Source organism: Monodelphis domestica, chromosome 2 (assembly GCF_027887165.1).
Source record: "Monodelphis domestica isolate mMonDom1 chromosome 2, mMonDom1.pri, whole genome shotgun sequence".
Taxonomy (NCBI): domain Eukaryota; kingdom Metazoa; phylum Chordata; class Mammalia; order Didelphimorphia; family Didelphidae; genus Monodelphis; species Monodelphis domestica.
In genome coordinates this window covers 374,993,823-375,013,161 of record NC_077228.1, presented here as the reverse complement: position 1 = coordinate 375,013,161, position 19,339 = coordinate 374,993,823, and positions in this window count along the sequence as shown.

Below are 19,339 nucleotides of genomic sequence, written 5' to 3'. Positions count from 1 at the left end.
AACTCTTTACTCATTTAGATTACTCCTTAGATGACTCCAAATTAGTGGAGACCACACCAGAGTCTGGCAAATCTAGATTTCTGAACAGATGAAATTAAATCAGTATGAACATTTAATGGAGCCAATTACTGGAAAAGGCCAACTAGAACTTCTGGTCACAATATGGCTTAACTGCTTTTGCTTGGGGTCTAGACTAGTCCTCTAAGTGGTCCACTTAGTAGCAGACAATTAGCATTTGTTGATCATGTAGTGTGCACAGATGCTGGATAAAACTCTGTATGAAGTGTTATAAGCAAAAAAGAGAAGATAATCCAAAGGAAAGGGGGAAATGCTCAAAACCCACACAGAGAGTGCTTCTAGAACCTGTGGCACCCACCCATATAATCCTACCAATTCCATTGTTGGGCTTCTTTAATTGTTAGAAATTTCTTCCTTTTTAAAATTTTTTTTCATATTTCTTCTTCTTAGATAAGGAGTACCTCAATAGTTTAATTTCATATTTTGATATATTGTCTGAGTTATTGTGACCAAAATATTGTCTATCCTGGTGACGATTCTCTAGTGGTGAGCCTCTCTGAGCTTAGCTAAGATAATCTTTGAAAACGATCACCCTAGTACAAATATCAATAACATGGCAATAAGTCTTGATCAATAACATATGTAAAACCCAGTGGAATTGAGCATCAGCTATGGAAGGGGGTGGGGGAGAGGAGGGAAAGAACATGAATCATGTAATCATGGGAAATTTTTCTTAATTAATCAATTAAATAAAAAAATTTTAAAACATCATAGTCATAGAAAAGGGAAAAAAGATAATCTTTGAATATGGAAGTTTAGAGCTGGCATGAATTTAGTAAGGAAGATAATCAGAATTTGAAGTATTTTCACCTAGAGGCAGTATTATTCTTGTTTGATTTGTTCCAAAGGCCATGAAGGTGGCTGAAGCAGGCTCTGTGGGACACTTAGAACTTGAGCAGACATTGAAAATGCCAAGATCATCCATTACATCCTAGGCTATCACCAGTTGTCTTAACTTTTGTCCTGACACTGTACTTTTATGACTCTGAAAGGGTGTGAGGCCAATGACTTTGTGCAAACTCTGTCTCACTTAAATTCAATTTACTCACATGGGAAGACATCAATGTTATTTGTCCTTTTTGAAAATGAAGGACAAACAACATCAATTAGATTTGTTCTGCTGTGTTCCAGAGAGTGAAACTAGGAGCAATCAGTGGAAGGAGCTAAGTTTTACTCTGTCTGTGATATTGGATAAAGAGTTCTGGATCTGGAATCAGAGGGCCTAGGATCAGATTTTACCTCTGATATTACTGGGCTTCAGCTCTCTTACTTGTCAAGTGAAATGGCCTCGAAGGTCTCTTTCTCTTCTAAACTTAGGTATTGCTCTAATCTTTTCTATGAAGTACAATATTGGAATGGAGGTAGTGGGTTCTTCTTGTTAGAAGTTTCCAAGTAAGAGTTGGGCAGCCACTTACCAACATTGCAAAGTAGGATTAGACTAGCTGGTCTGTTATTTCTTCTAGCTGATCTTTCTTCTAACTCTGAGACTTGTGACAGCAGAGAACACAATCTATTACTGGGCTAGTATACCCTGCCAAAAACTGCCGGTGTTTTAACTCTACTGGAATGGTCTTTGAGAGCCTAAGGTTATCTCTGTACCAATGATGAATCTAGGCTTCATGAAGATCAGATCCTAGGATTTACAGCTCAAAGGAGCCTTAGAAATATTCTAATTCTCTTATTTTACAGATGAAAAAACTGAATTCTAGAGAGGTGATACATCTTGTCCAAAGTCATACAGATAGCAAGTAGCAGAACTTGGATTCAAACCCAAAGCTTTTGAGCCCAAGTTTATGGGTTTGAGTACTGGTAAATTTCACTCTAACTAAATCATGGATATCTTGGAGAATTAACATATTTCTACACATTAATTTTATAATTATATGCCACCTTCTTCTTCCTTTCCTTCCTTATTTAGTTCATAACCTCTGTCTCAAAGCCCATTGCTATGGGTCTCTGCTGTGGGGTGGTTAGCCTCCCACAAGGGATGGGGTCTTAGAGGTGGGACAGTGTTGGCGAAATGATGGATAGGACACAGCTTTCGCATGCAATCTGTAGCACAGGTTTCATAAGAAAAAACTGCTCCACCTTGGCTGAGGCCTGGCTTTATTTTATACCCTCATGATCACACATCTATTTGGCACACAGCTTCATTCTCAACATACATGTTCCCATGGAACCTAACAACAGACAGGAAGCCTAGGGAGATAGTCAATGAAACATTGTTGCCAAGGGCAGGTTCATTGGGTAGAATCAACATGACCCAGATATAGGTTAGGGAATTCAGAGCACAGATTAACCAGAAGTTTTTATGCCTAGAAAAGAGGGTCCTTTCTAAGTGGGTATATAAGAATCCTTAGGTTTAGTTTTGTAAGTGGGCTCTCCTGGTAATATCCTTGGGGGAAAGAGTGGGACATCTGTATTAACCCTGCAAGCATGTTGCTCTCATCTATTTTTCCTGGGGCTAAGTAAGAATAATAATCATGGCAATTCCAATAATAAGGGGATGTTAATAATGAAAGTCACTTGGGGTGGGGGGTTCAGTGGATGTTTCCATCCGTCCTGGGGGCTGCTTTGTAGTCCTCGGTTTCCATGTGGACCATGTCAAACATCATAGTCTTTGATGGCTCCTGGCAGGACTCTCTCCTTATTGGTGGAGATAAAGGCCTTGCCCTGTGTGGAGTTGGTGAGAGGTAAGAGAGCTCCAGTCTTTACCCATCTCCATTGAAAGAGACTTTGATTCTTCAAGTTGAAATCCCCCTTCAATACTCACCAAATAAAAATCTTCTTCAAGAATAACATCATGTTGGCTTCCAGAATTAAAAGACAAGACAGAAGAGGTCAACTTCACTTCAGATTGCTAAAGGAAAAGGCATGAAGTGAAAGACAGGAGATGCATGTAGTAAACAATCTCCATCATTCCAAATGGAAGAGCTCCTTCACTCTGTATTTTTCTGATATATGTTCTCTTATATATAACTTCTCTGAGTTCTTTTTTTTGCTATGGTTTGGATAAATAGATTTCTTTACTATTTGCTGTGTGTATTCATTGCAGAACTAGTATTAGATGGAATTTTTGTTGTTTTGCTTGTTAATGTGGTCAATTATGTGGATGTTTTTCCTAATATTGAACCATCCTTGCATTCCTGGTATAAATCCCACCTGATCATAATGAATAAACCTCGTGATCACTTACTAGTATTAAATGGGAAAGGGTTCAAGAGTCAGGATCCTCCTGCCCCCACAAAAGACAAAGTAATCAAAAGTCATATGGAACCCAATCATATCCATAAGTGAACAGTATTTAAGGGAGCAGAGAGATATTTGTCTTGCCTTGTACATACTCTCTCTGAGGAGAGTAAACAGTAGCTTCTGGCCCCAATCTCCTGCTCCCCCTCCTGACATGAATGAAGTCTCCCTTGGAGAAAGATAGGGGGAGAAGAGGCTAGAGATGCCTAATGTGCCTCCTTTTGAACCATCCTCTACAACAGCTCCTTATCCTTACACATGGACTCGTTATACTTGTAGGTTGGCCCACTCCCACAACTCATATCACTACATCTTATTTTTATGAGTCTATATGCATTGTATCTGCTCAAGTAGAATGTAACTCCTTGAGGGAAGGGCTGTTTTGCTTTTCTTTTGGTATCCTTTGTGCGTAGCATAGGCATCCCTAAAATTCTTTTTTTTTTTAATTTTTATTTGGTCATTTCCAAACATTATTCATTGGAAACAAAGATCATTTTCTTTTCTTCCCTCCCCCCCTCCCTCCACCTCTCCCACAGCCGACACGCAATTCCACTGGGTATCACATGTGTTCTTGATTCAAACCCATTTCCATGTTGTTGGTATTTGCATTAGAGTGTTCATTTAGAGTCTCTCCTCAGTCATATCCCCTCCACCCCTGTAGTCAAACAGTTGCTTTTCATCAGTGTTTTTACTCCCACAGTTTATCCTCTGTTTGTGAATAGTGTTTTTTAGATCCCTGCAGATTGTTCAGGGACATTGCATTGAGACTAATGGAGAAGTCCATTACCTTCGAATGTACCACAATGTATCAGTCTCTGTGTATAATGTTTTCCTGGTTCTGCTCCTTTCGCTCTGCATCACTTCCTGGAGGTTGTTCCAGTCTCCATGGAATTCCTCCACTTTATTATTCCTTTTAGCACAATATTATTCCATCACCAACATAAACCACAATTTGTTCAGCCATTCTCCAATTGAAGGGCATCCCCTCATTTTCCAATTTTTGGCCACCACAAAGAGTGCAGCTATGAATATTCTTGTACAAGTCTTTTTCCTTATTATCTCTTTGGGGTAAAAACCCAGTAGTGCTATGGCTAGATCAAAGGGCAGACAGTGTTTTATCGCCCTTTGGGCATAGTTCCAAATTGCCCTCCAGAATGGTTGGATCAATTCAAACTCCACCAGCAATGAATTAGTGTCCCTACTTTGCCACATCCCCTCCAGCATTCACTACTTTCCTTTGCTGTTATATTAGCCAATCTGCTAGGTGTGAGGTGATACCTCAGAGTTGTTTTGATTTGCATCTCTCTGATTATAAGAGATTTAGAACACTTTTTCATGTGCTTCTTGACAGTTTTGATTTCTTAATCTGAAAATTGTGTATTCATGTCCCTTGTCCATTTATCAATTGGAGAATGGCTTGGTTTTTTGTACAATTGATTTAGCTCTTTGTAAATTTGAGTAATTAAACCTTTGTCAGAGTCTTTTATGAAGATTATTTCCCAATTTGTTGCTTTCCTTCTGATTTTAGTTACATTGGTTTTGTTTGTACAAAAGCTTTTTAATTTGATGTAGTCAAAATTATTTATTTTACATTTTGTGACTCTTTCTAAGTCTTGCTTGGTTTTAAAACCTTTCCCTTCCCAAAGGTCTAACAGGTATACTATTCTGTGTTCACCTAATTTATTTATAGTTTCCTTCTTTATATTCAAGTCATTCACCCACTCTGAATTTATCTTGGTGTAGGGTGTGAGGTGTTGATCCAAACCTAGTCTCTCCCACACTGTCTTCCAATTTTCCCAGCAGTTTTTATCAAATAATGGATTTTTGTCCCAAAAGCTGGGATCTTTGGGTTTGTCATAAACTCTCTTGCTGAGATCATTTACGCCAAGTCTATTCCACTGATCCTCCTTTCTGTCTCTTAGCCAGTACCAAATTGTTTTGATAATCACTGCTTTATAGTATAATTTGAGATCTGGGACTGCAAGTCCTCCTTCCTTTGCATTTTTTTTCATGATTTCCCTGGATATCCTTGATCTTTTGTTCTTCCAAATGAACTTAGTTATGGTTTTTTCTAATTCAGTAAAGAAGTTTTTTGGTAGTTCAATGGGTATGGCACTAAATAAGTAAATTAATTTGGGTAGGATTGTCATTTTTATTATGTTAGCTTGTCCTACCCATGAGCAATCAATGTTTTTCCAATTGTTTAGATCTAGTTTTAGCTGTGTGGAAAGTGTTTTATAGTTGTGTTCATATAGTTCCTGTGTTTGTTTCGGCAGATAGATTCCTAAGTATTGTATATTGTCTAGGGTGATTTTAAATGGAATTTCTCTCTCTATTTCTTGCTGCTGAGATGTGTTGGAAATACATAGAAATGCTGATGACTTATGCGGGTTTATTTTGTATCCTGCAACTTTGCTAAAGTCGTTGATTATTTCGAGTAACTTTTTGGTTGATTCTCTAGAATTCCTTAAGTAAACCAACCTAAAATTCTTAAGTGAAAGAATGAACCATTTAAGTAGCTAATAAATGCAAAGCACTGTGCTAAGTGATACACATACACACGCACATATAGAAAAGTAAGATAGTTCTGGTACACAGTTCCCATTGTGATTGAGGATAAGAACACATAAGAAAGATTCAGCTATAAGTCAGATGGAAAAGTCCCATAATCCTTAGCATATAGTAGCAAAACTGATGTTAATGCCTCTTTTTATGTCATTATTTAATGTTACTATTCCCAAGGCTCTTGGGTTCCTAGGCAATCACCATCCAAGGTGGTAGTCTAGGTGATGGCAGCAGTTTGACTTGCATGATATATGCTGGTGCCTCGTTTCACCCTCAGGGTGCCCTTCTGACAGTTAAATTGTTCTTAACCTTTTTGTGTCATAAGCCCCTTTGGTAATCTGGTAAAACCTATGGACCTCTTCACAGAAAAAATGTTTTTAAATCTATGAAATAAAATACATAGAATTATAAAAGAAACCAATTATATGGAAATAAAGATGGAGCTTTTTTTCCCCAACTAAGTTCATAGGTACCCACTTCCCAAATATATCCATGTACGCTTGGATTTCTATAGATCTTAGCTAAAGAATCATTGGTCTAGCAGGATGTCTTACTTTCACAGTGTAAGTTCTTAATATTTGTTTGTTAAGCCAAGTATTTAGTGGGTATCTCTCTGTGGAGGACACAGTACAAGGAGTTTTAAACTCTTGCTGATCGAGGCTTAAGGAACATTGACTTGAAGACAGTGAATTACTATGGACTTAGACTTATGGTAGATTTGACATAAGTTGCTTCTTTAAGAGCATCTGGAGAGAAAGAGGCTGTTGTGTAAGATTCTTTATGGCCCTGAACTGTTTTTCCCCTTTCACAAAGAGCCCATCATAATTATGTGCTCCCACTGGAATACTCTCAGAACTACCCATTTCAGGCTAGACTGTCTCCAAGCAAATGTGTCAAGGGAAGCTGGAACTAATAGCAGGATGGAATCCTGTAATCGAACTTTGTTTCTCTGTTCCACAAGTTTAGTTAAAAGGTATCCTCACCCAGGAAGGATAACTAACTAAACAATTCATTTCAGAAAGCTAGAGATGGAAAAAACAGAGGTTCTTTCTTTTGCCAAAAAATTATCCTCATCTTTTAAAAATGAAAATCATTTCTGCCAAGCCCAGATGGACTAGTTCAGAAGACAGTTTTGCTATTAGTCTGGCTCATGAGAGATTCCCCATAGAGTTTCTGCCTGTAAATGCCTTATGGCTAGTTTATAACCTGCTCTTCAGTCTCCTTAATTAAGGTCTCTGTGTTGCTATTTGCTTCAGAGTATGGAACTAATCTCAAACCATAATTCAGTTACCAGCAAATCTGAAAGCACTACTCATCTCATATCCAGTGGAAAGTGAGTAAAGTCTCCAAGAATTCTTTCACCCTGTGAACTTCTCTCTATCCTCAAGAGCAACAATTATTTTAGATAGTTGTGGTTGTATTCTTGCTTGTTGCTAGTCTGCTTTCCCTTAAGTTTTGTTCCTTAGGAAGTTTGCTAGAATTTCTAGTTAAAATTCTCTAGCTTCAGTAGACTGTAAGCTCTTTGAGGGCAGAAATATTTTTTCTGTACCCTCAGTGTCCAGCCAGTACACTGCTTTCTCCTTTTATATTAGAGGCAGAGGAGAGGTACAGTGGTTGTCTAGATTTGTGATTTCATTAGTATAATAAACCTAGTAACATAATTCCCTCCACTAACTCAACTATCACTGCAGATAGAAAAAATCTAGCATCTATCAAATTCTTAGGAAAAATATGATCAAGTTGCAGAATTCCATGCCAGTCTTTTGCTTTCCTTCCCAATATCAGTAGTTAGTAGTTAATATTTATTGTCTACTATGTGCCAGGCATTATACTAAGCTCTGGAAATACAAAAAAAAAGGCAGTCCTTGCCCTTCAGGGAGCTTTCAATCTAATGAGGGAAGACAAAATACAAATGGAAATAGAAAATATACGAATTTATCTATTAGAACTAGTAGGTGACAAGTTCCCTTTTGTATTACAAATACAACTCATCAAATAGCATTGAAAATTCATCCAAACTAATTGAGAAGAAAAGCTTTGAAAATATAGAGACCTAGTAGAAATAACCAAAGCTATGTGCAAACAAGATTAAATACCTATCACCCTTATCTGCTACTGGACTTGTCCTGTAAATGCTTTCAATGAATCTATAGAAGAAGAATTTGCATTCCAATACTTCTTTTCCATTGCAAAATTGCATTCAAATAGTTCAACAATTCACCAAATAGCCCAATAGTTCACTAAACACTAAACATGAAGGAATGATATCAAAAGGGCAAATCAAATGGTCCCAGAATCAAAAGGTCCCTGAATTTCATCAATCATAAATTTAAGAACAAATTGATAATAAAAATATCACACATAGAGACCAATCTGTAATTCATTCTATGAATGGGTACAGTGGCAATTGGGATAAACCATTTTTTTTTTTTGCATCTCAAGTAATATATTGTTTTCTTGTGTTTACAGATGGTTTTTTTTGGAAAAAACAAACAAACAAACAAACAAACAGTGATGCTCAGTGGGGACTTTGTGTATCCTGAGACCATTATGATAACTGAAAAGAAATGGCCCTAAAATATTGGTGAATTTGACTGTGGCAATACCACTGATTAGGGTTAGAACTCTGATCACTTCTCCTAACTTCTACTAACAACTTTCTCCTAAAAGTCAAAGAAGTAGACAGGGCAGGATAAAGTTGCAGATTCACTTCAAAACCACTGTGATGACCAGTTTGGTGTAGATTCTAGAGAGTATTGTTTCTTCATGTTCTGGTGCACAAGAAGATAGACCAGAATGAACCAGAAATACCAGTGCTCAACCTGCTAGGAATGTTTTAGTGCAGATGGTGCTGAAAGTGGGAAAATTACAAATGTTCATACTGAAGATATGAGTATTTTCATTTTATGCCAATTCTATATGATAAGATTGAGAAAAGATCTCACTGATTATAAGCAAAGGCTTCACACTCTTTGTTGTCAATGGTACCTTCAGCTTCAAGTCATGCAGCCATATATTAGGAACTGCTGCAAGGGATTCTTTTAAAATCCCTTCATCCCTAATCTGAGATTAAGTAAGTGAGATGAAATTAAGAAGTTACTAAAATTTGAAGGTGTAAAACTTTTTAAAACTTGAAGTCATAGAAAATTATTACTTTAATAAATGTCAGAAATTCTACTCAATGAAGAAAAGTATAGCAAAAACAACACCATTATTACAAATGACTTTTAAGAGGAGATAGGTATTCTTAGACTGGAATTTTGAAAACTACTTAAAAAATTTAAGAGCATAAGCCCAACAATTAAACCAAAATAGGGCAATTCACAAAAGTTCATATCTACTATAACCATCATGAACAAATTACATTCACTAATGATATTTAACATAATTTAAAAAAACATTTTAAGACCATCTCATATTAGAATATGCAGCAGCCATCACCCTGGTAAGGGCCAGTAGAGGAAATACCCCAAGAAGAGGTGTCAAACACCAATGTAGCTGAGGTGACTTAAGGGAGCTATCAAAGACTGACAAAAGGAAACTAGAATAGTACATCAAAATCTAGCTGGTATGCCCAGAAGAAAACTTGAATGCCATGTTGTCCATTTTAAAACAATCAAAAAGGAACATGTTGAAAGGAATCTGGAAAATAAAATTGTATAAAAACTCTACATTACCATAATCAGTAGATTATATAGAAATAGAAATAGATAAATAAATAGAAAGCAAAAGCAAAAAGGTTAAGGTGATGCAAAGAATCAAAGTCATCCTAAAGACAAAAATCAAAGATTCACATTTATCAATGTGAAACAAAGAAATCAGGGGCTTAGAGAAAGACCCTGAAGAAGGATGTAAAAAATGTAAAGTTGTTTATATAATTGAATAAAATATATTTCATCATATCATTAATATAAACAACAAGAGAACAGTTAAATCAAGGGTGGCCAGTGAAACTCTGTCTTTGCTACAAAACCAAGAAAACAGTGAGGCTTGATAAGATCCATAAAGGTTGTCTCAAAGGCTTCACAACAGCCTATGAATTTTTGGCAAGTTACATTTTGGCAGCTTTCTTTCAGACATTAGCCTGATACCATCTTTCTTAATAGAATATATATCATATATATCTATTATCAAAAGATGGGAACACCAGTGACCCTTACAAATATAGGTCAATAAGGTATTTATATGTAATACAATATTTATACACATAATATATATATATATAATACACTATATGAAACGTATGTTCATCTCACTAAAAAAAGCAATCTATAGACACAAGAAAACAATATATTAGTAGAGTTGCAAAAACCCAAAGTCCCAGGACTTTAAGGGGCAACTTACTGAGTTGATTATTATTGGAGAAGTTTCTCAAAAGCACCATAAAATTTAATTCCCCTTTCTTGATCATGACAAAGTCTTCAACTCAGTTCCACATTTATGGCTTATTATTGAACTTTCTTTGCTGTTTAATCATAGTCCATTTCGGGTTTTATTGGCAAAAAAACACGGGAGTGGTTTCCCCATTTCCTTCTCTAGTTCCTTTTATAGATGAGAAACTGAGGCAAATGATGTTAAATGACTTGCCCAAGGTCATATAGAAAGTAAGGGTCTGAGGTCAATTTTTTAAAAATTGTATTATTACCTGCAAAACATACTTCCATATTGTTTTTTGTTGTAAGAACACACATACATAACCAAAACCCCCAAATAAAACCATAAATACACTGATGTGAAAGATAGTATGCTTTGATCCACATCCATCTGACACCAACAGTTATTTCTCTGGAGGTGGATAGCATTCCCCATCGTAAGTCTTTCAGGATTGTCCCAAATTGCTGCATTGCTGAGAGTAGCCAGTCTTCAAAGATAATCATCATACAATATTGCTGTCACTGTATTCTCCCAGTTCTGCTTATTTCACTCTGCATCAGTTCCTACAGATACTTTCAGCTTATTCTGAAATCATCTTACTTACTATTACTCATAGTGCAATAGTATTCCATCTTCAGCATATACCACAATTTGTTCAGTCATTCCCTAATTGATGGACAAACATCCCCTCAAATTCCAATTCATTGCCACTATTAAAAGAGCTGCTATAAATATTTTTGAACAAGTAGGTCCTTTCAACTCTTTTAATTATCTCTTTGGGATTTATTATAGGATCAAAGGATATGCACAGTTTTATAGCACTTTGGGCATAGTTCCAAACTGCCCTCCAGAATGGCTGGATCAGTTCACAACTCCACCAACAAGGCATTAGTGTCTCAATTTTGCCAGATCCTCTCCAACATTTATCATTTTCCTTTACTGCCATATTTTCCAATCTAATAGGTGTGATGTGATGCCTCGGTATTATTTTAATTTTCATTTCTCTAATCAAGAGTAACTTAGAACATTTTTATATGATTATTGTTGGCTTTGCTTTCATATGAATTGCTTGTTTACCTCCTTTGACCATTTGTCAGTTGGGGTATAATTTGTATTCTTATAGATTTGACTTAGTTTTCTATAAGTTTGAAAATTTAGATCTTTATCAGAGAAATTTTTTATCAAAAATTTCCCCCAGTTTGTTGTTTCCCTTCTAAAATTGGTATAGTAGTTTTGTTTGTACAAAAGCTTTTTTAATTTAATATAATCAAAATTATTCATTTCACAACTTATAATGTTCTTTATCTCTTGTTTGGGCATAAATTCTCCCCATTTCCAAAGATCTGCCAGGTAAACTATTCTATGTTCCCCTAATTTAATTATGGTATCACTCTTTATACATAAATCATATACCCATTTTGACCTTATCTTGGAATAGGGTATGAGATATTATTCTATACCTAGTCTCTGCCATACTGTTTTCCATTTTCCCCAGCAGTTTTTGTTAAATAATGAGTTCTTATTCAAAAACTGGGGTCTTTGAGTTTATCAAAAAGTAAGTTGTTAAGGTCATTTGCTCCTATATATTGTATATATAATCTATTCCATTGATCTACCATTCTATTTATTAGCCAGTTCTAGACTACTTTGATGATTATTGCTTTATAGTACAGTTTGAGATCTGGTCCTCCTAGGCCACCTTCCTTCACATTTTTCCCCATTAGTTCCCTTGATAATCTTGACCTTTTGTTTTTCCAGAAGAATTTTGTTATTATTTTTTCCAGGTCTATAAAATAATTATTTGTAGCTTGATTGGTATAACACTGAGTAAATACATTAATTTAGATAGAATTGTCATTTTTATTATATTAGCTCAGCCTACCCATGAGCAATTCATATTTTTCTAATTACTTAGATCTGACTTTATTTGTGTGAAAAGTGTTTTGGAATTGTGTCAATATAATACCTAGGGGGCAGGGCAGCTGGATGGCTCAGTGGATTGAGAGCCAGGCCTAGAGACAGGAGGTCCTAGGTTCAAATCTGGCCTCAGACACTTCCCAGCTGTGTGACCCTGGGCAAGTCCTTACCACTCTTCTGCCTTGGAGCCAATACAGAGTATTGACTCCAAGATGGAAGGTAAGGGTTTAAAAAAATTAAAATAATACCTGGGTTTTCCTTAGCAATTAGATTCCGAGGCATTTTATGTTGTCTAGAGTTATGTCAAAGGGAATTTCTCTTTCTATCTCTTGCTGCTGAACTTTGTTGGTGATATATAGAAATGTTAATGGTTTATGTGGATTTATTTTGTATCATTCAACTTTACTAAAAGTATTATTTCAACTAGTTTTTTAGTTGATTCCCTAGAATTCTCTTAAGTATACTGAGGCCAGATTTGAACTCATGAAGATGAGTCTTTTTAATTCCAAGCCCAGTCTTCTCTCTGCCTGATACCTGTATATATACTATGAAATAAATACAAAGAGGGAAAACTAGATTATCTGATATCCACATGACAAACTATTGTCCACATAAAATATACCATCAACAAAACAAATTAGGAATCATTGATAAAAAATGACATTTTTCAAGAAGAGAGTTTAAGCCTGTTATGGTTCTGCCTATCCTTAAATATGTTATCCTCTTAATTAAATAAATAAATCCAAATATGGCTTTAAAACTACAAAGGGAACCATACCAAGAGATCTCACTTATCATTTAATCCTTGGTCTTCATGCATGTCTTCAGAATTTTAAAATGCTGGCATACTTAAAGACTGAAATTACATAATTGTTAATTGTTTTACATGTGTTTTTCCTACTCAGCTTTGGTTTTCGGTACCAATAAGTCTATTGATATATTTGTCACAGCCTTCTCTTTGATATCTTGATACTTGATGTGTCTTAGAAGAGACCAAGGCATTCCTAGGCATTCACTAGTTTGAGGTTACCTCCAAATTGCTAATAGCAATGAGCTAAAACCTCTATAATATTAAGGAAACAAAGGGTCCATAATCCAAGGAAGCTATAAAAAGATGAGCATACTTCCTAGGTATGTGACCCTGGGAAAGAGACCCTAGGAAAAATCACTTACCCTCCCTTGCCTAACCCTCACCACTTTTCTGCCTTTGAACCAATACCCAGTATTGATTCTAAGATAAAAGATGAAGGTTAAAAAAAAAGAATGTTTCCTCACTGAAAAGGAGGAAAAGGATTGATGGACATTCTTAGAATACATGATTAACACGTCAAAAATCTATAACAATATCTCTGGGACAAGCAGACATCATTTCACCAAGTGATAATTAAGGCTGACAAAAGGTATACATCAATAGGTTGGTCAAAAAGAACAGAAACTGGTTTACTTCTGGATAAGTGGAGTTTGTACAATGACTACCACCCAAGAATGGAATCCAAAGGCCCACTATAGTCAATCTACATGAAACAATTCAACAAAGGATCATCAAGGAAGCATCTAACAAATTTCTGAGACGTGGATTTATTTTGGAAAAGTAGGGCTTATCATGACAATTCAGTACTGGATCATTGCCGCCAGAAACGATAGTAGAGTTATCCTAAAGGATCATAGACTTACTGATCAACATAGAGTCTATAAAGATAAGGTAGAAATTGTGAAAGCTGTTTCTGCAGACTATGAAAATTTAATTCCTACTAAATACCTAGAATAACATGAACTAGTGGCTAGAATTACACATTAATGGCTTTTTCTCTTTCATGAACTGACAAACAATAAATTCTCATGCTACAAAAACAAATCCAAAATACCCCTGAGAACTCAACCAATAAAATATTTTGGAAATGGACTACTATCACAGACCAAATTGTTGCCTTCAATTATCTGAATATAAGGCATTAAAATGTAAAAACAAGAACTTAAAAAATAGTTTTTATTCAAATCTTTTGTTTTCATGTTACCTAAATTCTCCCCTGTATTACACTTCTTCTCCCCTTCCCATATGAAAAAGAATTTTTTAAAAGAAGAGAGAGGGGGGAAAAAAGAAAAATCAGTAAAATCTGTAAATATGGTGTAAAAATATGACAACATATGAAACATTTCCTACCTCTACATCTCCATCTCTACAAAAGAGTTAGGAAAAGTTTCCTCTCAAATCTCTTCCTTGGGACTATGATTGAAGAATAATATTTTAAATAGATGCTCCTATACTAAATATTGATGATCTCCAATTAAAATGAAAGGAAGCTTTCAGAAATAGAGACCCAGCAGAGGAGATCAAAATCATGTTGGACTAGCAAAAGCCCCCCAAATAATTCCTATGTCCTGAAGATGCCTCCCAACTGGAAAATGAGGGGGTGTCCCTCAATTAGAGAATGAATAAATTGTAGTATATGATGGAGGTGGAATACTATTGTACTGTAAGGAATGATGAATTGCTTGATTTCTATAAGAACTGGAAAGACGAAATGATGCAGAGTGAAATGAGCAGAACCAGGAGAACATTTATACACAGTAACTGAAACATTGTGGGACTATCAGATGTGATTGACTGCTAGTAAAAGCAATGTAATGATCCAAGACAACTCTGAGGGACTTAGGACAAAGAATGCTATTCACATCTAGAGAAAGAACTGTGGAAGTAGAAATCCAGAAGAAAACATGTGATTTATCACTTGTTTATATTGGTATATTATTTGAGGTTTTGGTTTTATAAGATTACTTTATTACAAAACAAATAATATGGAAATAGGAATTGAAGGATTTTATACATACATATGTATAACCCAATGGAATTGCTTGTTAACTCCAGGAGGGAGGAGAGAAGAGGGGAGGGAGACAACAAGAATCATGTAACTATGGTAAAAAAATTTTAATAACAAATAAAATGAAGATGCCTCCCAAGAAATTATAGGATATGAGCATATATCCTCATGACTTTACTCAGCTCTAAAATGCAGTTATTTTATTCCCCTTCTCAATAGTCTGTAGATCATTAAATATAACAGAATAATAACAGGACAGCAAGTTGCCCCAGGGCTGTTTCTATATAAATCCTATCTTTTTAATGAGAATAACAATTTATAATAATAATAATAATAGCCTCCATTTACAAAACCTTTTAGGATTTGTGAACCATTTACATTTATATTCTTATTTGAGCCTCACAAACAAATCTAAGAGATTTTGTGCTATTAGTATCTTCATTTGACTGTTGAGGAATCCAAGGTTAAATTACTTTTCAGTAACTACACCGATAGAAAACATCCTGGGGAAATTCTGAACCCATGCCTCTCCTAACTCTGAGTAGAGCACTCTTTCCATTACACCATGCCACTTAAGTAATGGTTGAATTGAACTGAAAAGGCAAATGAATAAGCTGTTTAACTGGAAGTGACACACTCTTGTTTTATATAATGGTTTTATTTTCAATATATGCATCTTATTCTATTCTGAATCTAATATGCAGAAAATAATCAATAATAAATAAAATCTGATATGATCATTCTTACTGCTTTGTCTCTCTAATATACCAAGAAAGGCAGCTAAGCAAGAATTACCCTTGAATCATATTCCCCGTCTCTTGGAAAAGATCCTTTTAGTTGAACCTCTGAAAGCTTCATACAGAGAACACTTGGAGAGGAAAAAAGGTGAAAAGATCCAGACATAAAACAAACAGGGGATGACTGAGAGTATGGTAGGGTAGGTCAGAGTGGAATAGATTTGTGGAATTTGTCTTTCTTAGGTTTGAGAGGAATCCCAGGAAGCATTTCCTTCAGCAAATATACAGGAGCAAAGGCATATGAGGGAATGGGTCAGACACACAGATTTGATGTTCATCCAATTCTTAGAGCAAATTACCTTTGAATGTGTCTTTCATCAATAAGATATCCAGGCAAAGCCTTTGGTTATTGCAATCCTACTTGATTTAATAGTAGGCTAGAAACATGGCAGAAATCTCACTCTGAAATTCTCATTCTGGTGAGTTTTTTGAGATGACTGAACAATCCTGTTTCTCCTTTTGACACCAAGCTTTTGAAGTGGATAAAATATTTTTCTTTGTATGTTATGCCCATTTGACACATCAGTGAAGGAGTTCTAAAATGACCTTACCTGGACAAATCCATTGAAAACAAATACATGTTAACAAATGCTATTTCTAGGTAGAAAATTTTCTCCCACTCAGAAAAAGGTAACCTGTTTTTCAAAATATGTAGGCACATTTTGAAACCCACTCCTGTACATCATTTGACAAAAACTTGTTTTATTCAGTTAAAATGAATAAAAGTTCCTATGTGCCTTCACTAAGTCTGTAGAGAGAGAAAAATACTAAAACACCTCCATTGCTACCCTCAAGGTTTTTATCCTTTTTTTTAGACTTGAAATAGAAAATAAGAAATAAAGCACACAACTGCTTTGCATAGCTGAAAAGGACATTAAAATTCCTTTAGTCCAATCCCCTAATTTTACAAATGAGGAAACAAATAAATTTTAGAAATGAGGAGAAAAATAAAAAGGCTTATCCAAGGTCATATAGAAAGGAAATGACAGAGTTGCCATTCTAACTAAGCCCTCAGGATTCAACATTCAGTAATTTTTTCATTCTAGGAGTTTTTAAGTATGATTATATACTAAAGGTAATTCAAGTTATTTTTATTTCATTGATCTTGCCAGATCACTTTAATTTACCACCCTTTTAAGTGTTTCTTATAAGGTAAATGTTCTTTTAAATGTTCTGGTCTAGTCTGGATGCTTTATTGTATGTTCAATGAAATTTTTATAAAGGCATCCACTCTTCTGATAAATGATTGCTAATACTTTAGAGCATTATTTAGAGTGGCTACCTTCTGAAAAGGGAAGTCCTTTATAGTAGGTCTCTCTGAAAAACCACAAGGTTAACTTCTCTCAAATGGACTAATGAACACAGACTTGGCTTGACTCTTTCATCCATACCCTTCTCCATCTCAGATTCAGAGCCCCAAAGGGTACCACCTAAGAGGATGCAGCTGTGGCTCCTCCTTAGCTCAGATCTGTGGCAAAATCAGCCAGCATCTGCTACCAGCTTTCATATTATGGCTCCATCATAGTTCGTAGTTTCTCCAATGTTATCAATGATCTCTTAATTGTTACATCTGATGTTCTTTTCCCAATGCTCATTCTTCTTGACCTCTCTATAGCATTAACCCTGCAGACCACCCTCTTTTCCTGGACTTTGTCTTTTCTTTGGTTTTCATGACATTGCACCTTCTAGGTTCTCCAACTATCTGTTTTGGTGTCCCTCCTCAATATTCTTTGCTATATCATCATCAATAACAAGCCCTGAAGGCTGTATCCTGGGCCTTCTCTCTATTTAGGGATCAAGGGATCTTAATCTTTTCATCATGGACCCCTCTTTGATGCCTGGAGAAACCTACTGATCCTTTTCCAGAGTAGCATTTTGTTGCTTAAATTCATCACTGAAGGAAAAGCTAAATGTCAATAAGAGATTAAGAAAAATAAAAATGTACTTTTTTTTCAAATCCAAGTTCATAGCTGTCCTGAATTCTATCCCCAGGTTAAGAACTCTCTCTTGGTCATCTCACCAAGTCCCATGAGTTCAATTATCATGTCTACACAGATGACTATCCTCTGATCAATAAATCCATCCCTAGTCTTCATTCTGAAGTCTAGTCCCAAGTCACTAATTGCCTACTGAACATTTCAAACTGGGTATCCCATAAGTTAATCAAACTCAATGAACCCAAAACATAACTCATTATCTCCATTATTCAGTGTACCTCTCTTCCAAGTTCCTATTTCTGTTTAGGATGTCCTCATCAATCCAAATTTCCAGGGTTTGAAACCTCAGCATTATAACTGACTTTTCACCCTCTCTCAACCCACATATACCTTGCTGATAAATACTGTTTCTACCACCACATCAACTATATCCATCCTATTCTCTTTCTTCCTTCCTGACTTCCCTTGATACCATCTTCTACAACGGATTTCCCAGTAAGTAGTATTACCTCTCCCCAAATTACCTTGCATCTATTTGGCATGTACCCTCTACACATTTATCTATAAACATTTTGTCTTCCCTGAAAGACCTTAAGATCAATGAGAGCAAAGATGATCTTGCTTCTGCCTTTATATCTCTAGCTTCCAGGAGAGTGCTGGTAAATGTTTAATAATCAGCTCTCCTCCTAAAAAAATTAATCCAGCACAATTCTATGGAACTCATGAGAAAGAATACTATTCACATCTAGAGAAAGAAAGATGGGGAGTAGAAATCCAGAAGAATTTGTTACATATAATTGGTAAAAAATGATGAAAAATAAAGAAAACAAAGAGGCTAAATGCCTTGTACTGTGTCATACAGCCAATTAATGGCACAACTGGGACTCATACCTGGGACTTAGAACTTCAAATCATCACTCTTTCCACAAAAATATCCTTGATATCACAGGGATATGCATATCCAAACTTTAGTGAAATTTTATTTTTTTAAGTCAAGTGGAAAAATTTTTTAAATTACATAAACATTTCAAATGAAGGAATTTTTTCCAGCCACATATTGATCTGTCTGGAACTTTCTTTTTAAATTTCTTTCTCATGAAAATAAAAGTAGTGAAACTGCAGCACACTCTGGCACTGTATTTATTTATGATTCTGTTGGTACAGGGTGCTTTCCAAATGCCTTAGTTCATCTCATTCCATTTGAAATGTGCTTTTATCTGGTCCACAGATTACTGGGTACAATGCCCTCTCAGTGATGAGAAGAAAAAACAGAACATGGCATGGATACATTAACATCTCAGGAAATCTAAAATGTCACCCAAACAATGATTTGTTTTTCTCATCCACCATTTGCTAATCACTCAATAGTTTATAATAAATAGTCAAATGGCAGATTTGCATTTATCCCCTTCTCTTGAAGCCAAAGGATCCAAAGGATGGGCAGTGAGGTGAAAGAGAAAGAAGCAACAGGATGGGAGATGCTTTATATGAGATCATCTGGAATTATTCATCAATTCTTAGTCTCGTAAATCAATTGTACAAAATCTGGATATGTGCCCTCTTGTGCTCTCACTAATCTTTACTTTTGAAAATGGTCTATGGT